The 7,027-nt window shown below is 43.6% G+C and overlaps 1 pseudogene; it reads right to left on the bottom strand.

The window, feature by feature from the left end:
- Positions 1–2,312: 2,312 nt before the first annotated feature.
- LOC147971541 (uncharacterized) lies at positions 2,313–2,937 on the bottom strand (annotated as a pseudogene).
- Positions 2,938–7,027: the final 4,090 nt, after the last annotated feature.

Here is a 7,027-nt window from a genome sequence, read left to right as displayed (position 1 = left end):
TTAGTCATCTTGCCCATGAGTCATGGTTCGTAAGCATCAAGTGATTCATAATCAAGTGATTCCAAAAGCCCATCAGCATGGAGTTTGTTCATGCGCTTTACACCAATATGACCTAAACGGCAGTGCCACAAATAAGTTGCACTATCATTATTAACTTTGCTTCTTTTGGCTTCAATATTATGAATATGTGTATCACTACGATCGAGATTCAACAAAAATAGACCACTCATCAAGGGTGCATGACCATAAAAGTTATTACTCATATAAATAGAACAACCCTTATTCTCTAATTTAAATGAATAGCCATCCCGCATCAAATAAGATCCAGATATAATGTTCATGCTCAACGCAGCCACCAAATAACAATTATTCAGGTCTAAAACTAATCCCGACGGTAGATGTAGAGGTAGCGTGCCGACAGCGATCACATCAACCTTGGAACCATTTCCGACGCGCATCGTCACCTCAACCTTAGCAAATCTTCGTTTGATCCGTAGCCCCTGTTTTGAGTTGCAAATAAGAGCAACAAAACCAGTATCAAATACCCAGGCGCTACTACGAGCATTAGTAAGGTACACATCAATAACATGTATATCAAATATACATTTCACTTTGCCATCCTTCTTATTCGCCAAATACTTGGGGCAGTTCCGCTTCCAGTGACCAGTCCCTTTGCAGTAGAAGCACTCAGTTTCAGGCTTAGGTCCCTTTGCACAATTATGCCTCTATTATGATTGAGTTTTTTATGTTTTAGTTAGTATTTGGCCAAGCAAAGCCTTTGGGATCATGTTGGGTGATAGTTGATTTGATCTTGTTGGAAAACAGAAACTTTTGCACCCAGTAAAATAAGTTTAGAAATTCACATAAACGTGATTTTGCTATGAATGTTTTACACAAGATTGATATACAGATTTCCTACGTTGTCCTAATTTTTTAGAATATTTGGAGTTACAGAAGTATACGAAGTTTTCAGATTGCTATAGACTATTCTGTTTTTGCTAGATTCTGTTTTCTTTGCGTTGTGTGCTTATTTTGATGAATCTATGGACTTTATCGGGGTATGAGCCATAGCAAAGTTGGAATACAGTAGATATAATGCAATAATAAAAACTCAATCATAACAGAGGCATAATTGTGCAAACACTCAAGAACATAAAGAAAAAAAGGCTAAAATAAATTTTATTCATTGGTTGCCTCCCAACAAGCGCTATCATGTTATGCCCCTAGCTAGGCATAAGATTTTATTGATGCTCATGAAAGATAAGAATTGAAGCACAAAGAGAGCATCCTAAAACATATGGCAAACACATTTAAGTCTAACATACTTCCTATGCATAGGAATTTTATAATCAAACAAATTATCAAGACAAGAAACATCTAACATATGCAAAGAAGAGGAATAAAACATTGACGATCTCAACGTAATGAGAGGTAATTTAGTAACATGCCAATTTCTACAACCATATTATCCTCTCTCTCTCATAATAGTTACATGTAGGATCATAATCAAATTCAACAATATAACTGTTACATAAAATATTCTCTTCATGATCCACATGCATGCAAAGTTGACACTCTTCCAATATAGTGGGATTATCATCAAATAAAGTCATGACCTCTCCAAGCCCACTTTTATCAAAAATTTCATAAGATTGATCATGCTCCAAAGTAGTGGGATCATTATTACCTAGAGTTGACACTCTTCCAAACCCACTTTCAATATTATCGCAAACATATTCATCATGAGGCTTAAATAAATTTTCAAGATCATAAGAAGAATCACCCCAATCATGATCATTGCAATAAGGCCCAGTTCAGAAGCTCGCTGGCTTCCAAAACGAGCCAACTTCTCGTGAAGCTAGTGCTAGCTAGCTTCTCGTGGAGACATCGAGCATTCGACTGCAGCGGCGGGGAGCAGCTGCATATGCATGGGCTGGCAGCCTAGTAAGGTAGGATCAAGCCCATTCAGGTGGACATATGTAAAGCCCGGTTCAGTAGTGAAATCCGGCTGGGCTCACATGTGCGCTGCAGGCCAGATTAGAAGTAGGTTCTTTTTTTCTGTACAGATTCCTTTGATTTTGGCTATACAGAGAGATATTTCAATGTACAGAGAGAAGTTTTTGGCTATAAAGAGAGCAATTTTTTGCTAGCACAAATGCAAACAGTGTACTGAACATTAGAGTTTTGCATTCCCTCAAGTTAAGATGAAGAACCACAAGGTTTGAGATATGAACTACCACAAAAGTTGCATCAAATTTGCACATGTTTGCAAATCAAACAGGGAACAACTAGTATGGACCACAAGCATGACTTCACCAACCAAGAGCAACGGCCGTGGCTAGTTCATTCCGAAACCTATCCATGTCAGGAGCACTTGCCTCTGAAGTTGAAGCATCCGATGCACTCGGAGGAATAACATACTTCTTATATCCATTCGGAATTGTTGGAACATAATCCGGATCCCTTTCACATCGAACGAAGTGGATATCATCTTTGTCATGGAGACGAACATAGTTGTGCAATGTCATAGTAGCTGCAACAATCTTCATTTGTGTTTCAAACGAGTAGTTTGGCATCTTGAGGGGAATTTTCCATTTCATCTTCCACACCCCAAAGGTTCTCTCTATGCAATTGCGTTTGGAGGAGTGAATCTTGTTGAACTTCTCCTTAGGAGTATTTGGGAGGTGCACCTCTTTGAAAGTCGGGGACATGATACCGCTCTCCTTTGTATGGTGCTAGATATCCTTCTCTATTAGGATACCCGGCATCTACAAGGTAATATTTGCCTAAAAACAACAACACACATACATGTTAGTTGGAGGATAGACAACATTACATGTAAACTTGTAACGAAAAGAATTGATCACTCTTTGGAGGATGGGGGAAGGAGGGCTTGTCCTTCTCATTGGCATGGAATAACACATTTGTATCATGCATAGAACCCAGTTGACCAATTGAAGCATAAGTGAAGTGCATATCAAAGTCACATACCCCATCACATTCTGAGTTGTCGCACCAGTTCTCCCAATATACCTCACTTTTTGAGGCCCATCGGGAATAGAAGCTCTTATATGAGTCCCATCGATTGCACCAATGCAATCTTTGAGATGAGGGGCTGAACAAAGCGGCAAAGCCAAACAACGGTTTTCTAGGACAAGGTGGGTTAGAGGCTTGACATGGCAATATGGGAGGTATGATATAGCAAGTGGTAGGTATCGCGGCATAGCAATAGATCGAGCAACTAGCAAGCAAAGATAGAAGTGATTTCGAGGATATGGTCATCTTGCCTGAGATCCCGCAAGGAAGAAGAACGAGTCCATGAAGAAGACAAACAGACGTAGTCGGACGAATCCTCACAACTCCGAAATGAAACCGAAGCTAACGAGGGAAGCAACCCGGAAAGAAGCAAGCAACATAGTAAACAACCAACACATCAGCATGGCACGATGCACAACCAAGTATGATGCATGTCCGGCTTAAGTATGCACGACATGGCAAAGTGCAACGATCAAAACAACAAATTAAGTGGAGCTCAATATGCAACGAGTTGCATATTGACGAAACACCACAACAATTATTTACTTACTCTCGTTTATGTACCCAACAATATTAAATGTTATTAAGCATGGCAAGAGGTGAGGCATATGAAAACTACCTATCTAGGCAATTTAAATGGGGCGGGAAACATCAACCAACAATTCCGGTAAATCCCCATATGCATTAGCAATTTAATGCAACAACAATTTTAAACATTTTAAATGTTATTATCATGATGCGAATGACATGTGCAAGTTTATGCAAATTTTATGAAAAAGTTGACATGATAAGATATGAGGCATTTGTCATCGTGGCGGAAACGAAAGGGGTGCCGCGGCAACGAATCCGACGATCCGGTAGCTCACAGGGATACCGGTGCAAAAGGAAGTGCGTGTGAGTGCGCCATGCAAGATGATGGGGTGCTCCCGGATACCGGGTTCCCACATGTCGGTGACAAGGCAAAAGAGGGGCAACGTGCACCGACAGCTCGGACTCGAGGCGAACAAGGGTGCATCTCATACAACATTTCGTTCACGGGCGTCGTTCCGGCGGTTATACCTTCCAAAAATGCAATTACGGAGCGAAACGAGTTCACAGTGGAAGTGGACGTTCTCGCGATGGTAGTTGTACATGTTGGCGGTAGTTGAACTTGGCGATCCTGAGAGTTCATGGCAGAGAACTTGGTATTCCCGGGTCTTCCCAAATGACGTGGTACTTGGGGTCTCCGGACTTGCTGGTCTCGTTCTTGCGACGGTAGGCATACACGGTTCGGAGAGGAACTTGTCATTTCGGTATGAAGTCGTTCGGGCGTCGGTCTTGCCGGTGGGGTACTTGATGAACCAGGGTAGTCGATCTTGGCGTAACCAGTGGTTGTGGAGGTGCATAGTCGTAGACGTACAGGGTCATCTTAGCGGTACTTAACGTCCAAGGGGTTGAGCGAGACGCGGACGAAGCCGGGAGATGAAGGCAAGGCAACGCGGCGGCAGCCTGTGCTCACCGGTGCGACGGACGGCAGAGCAAGGAGAAGGTCTGCGTCCCGGTACGGGGCTCAGCAAAGCACTAGCCGGGTTGGTCGTTGTCACCGGTGACGACAGCATGGGGCACCGGAGCGACGACATGGAGGCCGGGATCCGGCTGATCCGCGGAGGTCAAGGCAGGGGTTCGGAGCAGAGGCAAGATGGTGCGGCGGCGGCCTCTGCTCGCCGGCTTCGGAGGACGACGCTGCGGAGCAGCCGCGGCAGAGCAGCTTGGGGACGGTGTAGGGGAGGCAGCGGCGAGGCAAGTCGACGAGGAGCAGCCTGCGAGGGATCCTGGCGCGGAGGCAGGAGGCGAGGCGCTTGAGGGCACGGCGCGGCTGTCGTGGGAGGCCGGAGGAAGGCTCCGGCGAAGGAACGTCGATGGCGAGCCGGGGCGAAGGCGGCGAGCTCACGGGGTCGCGAGGTGGTCGTCCAGGGGTCTCGCTCCTCTCCTGGTGACGGCGCTAGGAGGGAGAGAGGGATTGAGAGGGAGAGGTTCCTCTGGTGGCGCGAGAGAAGGAGAGGGAGAGACGAGCGAGAGGAAGGGGTCGATGGGGAGAGGGGAGATGGGATCAGGCGCCCTGGCGGCAGCAGGGGAGAGATGGAGAGGAGTTGAGTCGGGCTAGGGTTACGGGAGAAGTGGCCTTGGAGGCCGGCCTGGGTGCGGGTGGTCTAGGTGGGCCGGCGCGTAAGTTGGCCTAGGGAGGCCCAGTTGGGCTCTCTGCTTTCTCTCTCTCTTTCCCATCCTTTTTCCATTTAAAACAAAACAGAAAAAGAGAAAGAAAAGAAAGAGAAGGTAGGGGAGGAATCTGGGCATGGGGATAATTTTCACGAACTCGTAAAAATGTGCACGGTCCAAGAAAATAGAAAAGGTCAAGTTTGAATTCAAATTCCTTTGAATTTAATTCAAAAGGTTTGAACTAGGACAGGTTTTTTAAAATGCCCAAAATGTTGAGAATTTAGGTGGAGCTCCGAAAAATGATGAAAGGACATATGGCAAAGTTAGATGCCAAGAGTTGTGATAACTAAAGTATTGGGATTTTTACAAGTGTGTTATGGTGAATTTCAAATTAAAGAAATATTGAATATAGCTCCCTACTATCGGGAGGATATGTTTTAAAGAGAAACCACCATGTGAATTCCCTCGATTTAAATAGATCGAAAGATCTATGCAATTTATTTAGTTGAGTTGAGATGCAAAGATTAATGACATGATGCAATGCACATGATGCAATGATGAATGCAACAAACCAACAACTCACATGACGAAACTCGGAAAAAACATGGAAGGCGTCTGAAGCTCCGGTCTTGGGGCGTTACAACACTCCACCACTACAAGAGGATCACGTCCCGAGATCTAGGATGACACCAGAGGGGAAAAGGGATAGGAAGATAAGAGGTAAAACTAAGTTGCTTCTTTGAAAAACGAGTGAAACCAAAGAACCTTGCGAGGTTGAACAACTTGAAAGAAAGACTACCACGGAGATGATCGAAGTTGAAAACACTCCGTTAGAATAGAGGAACAAGGAAGAACAAATTCAGATAGCACTCCGGTTGAAAAGTGATATGAAACTTGATAAGATGAAAAGAACTTGAGCAGAGGGCACAACACTCTGGATAAATGGATAAGCACGAAAAGAACACGATCCTCACAATTTGAGATGATGAGAGAAGAGAGCAACATTACAAAGCCTCCGAAAGAAATGAAAGAATGGAATGGAAAGAACGGAGGAGAAAACAATATCTTCTACCACAAATGAGCTTGAAAAGCATCTTTAGGACAAGGGTCGAACGGAGTTGTTGAAAAAAACAACAAAAAAAAGATATGATTCCCGTGGACTTATGGAAAACATCTCAAAGCTATGAAGTGACACTCTGCCACTCACGGGAAAAATATTGGATTGATATGAACAAGGAGACGAGAAACTTATTTCACCGGAAGGATAAATGAAGAACTTGGGTCATTTGTAAGCACCATAAATAGCAAAATCCTTAGGGAAAGCTTTAGGTGAAATATAACCCAAGATAACTCCAATGAAGAGGTTGACGGTTTGCAAAGCATCTCCTGAACGAAGAGAAAATGATGGGTTTAAATTATCTCATTCTTGTGAATGAAGAATGATATATTACCACCTGAAAAGATAAGGGAGAACAATTGCACTCCGGAATGCAAGAAGAAGAATACTTGAGCTCCTTTGAAAAGAATCTCGATGAACACTTCGAGAAGGAAGTAAATCCTTTATGAACCATCGTGTAGAGCCTCCATGAAGAACTCCAGCAACAAAATGATGATCAAACGGAAGGAAGGAGAAATTGAAAACACAAGGTGAAGCCTTGCGATGATTTAGATGGATCTTTCACGATGATATAATTGAGAGATCTTGGAACTCCGGGAAAAGAAAAAAATGAAACAATTGAAATCAAGAATTCTTATGAACCTCCGGAACAAGGAGTTAATCACTTGGATGAAACAA

The sequence above is a fragment of the Triticum urartu genome, chromosome 5A, assembly GCF_056163025.1.
Source record: "Triticum urartu cultivar PI428250 chromosome 5A, HENAU_Tu73, whole genome shotgun sequence".
In the NCBI taxonomy this organism is placed as follows: domain Eukaryota; kingdom Viridiplantae; phylum Streptophyta; class Magnoliopsida; order Poales; family Poaceae; genus Triticum; species Triticum urartu.
This window is presented reverse-complemented; position numbering and strand designations above follow the sequence as displayed.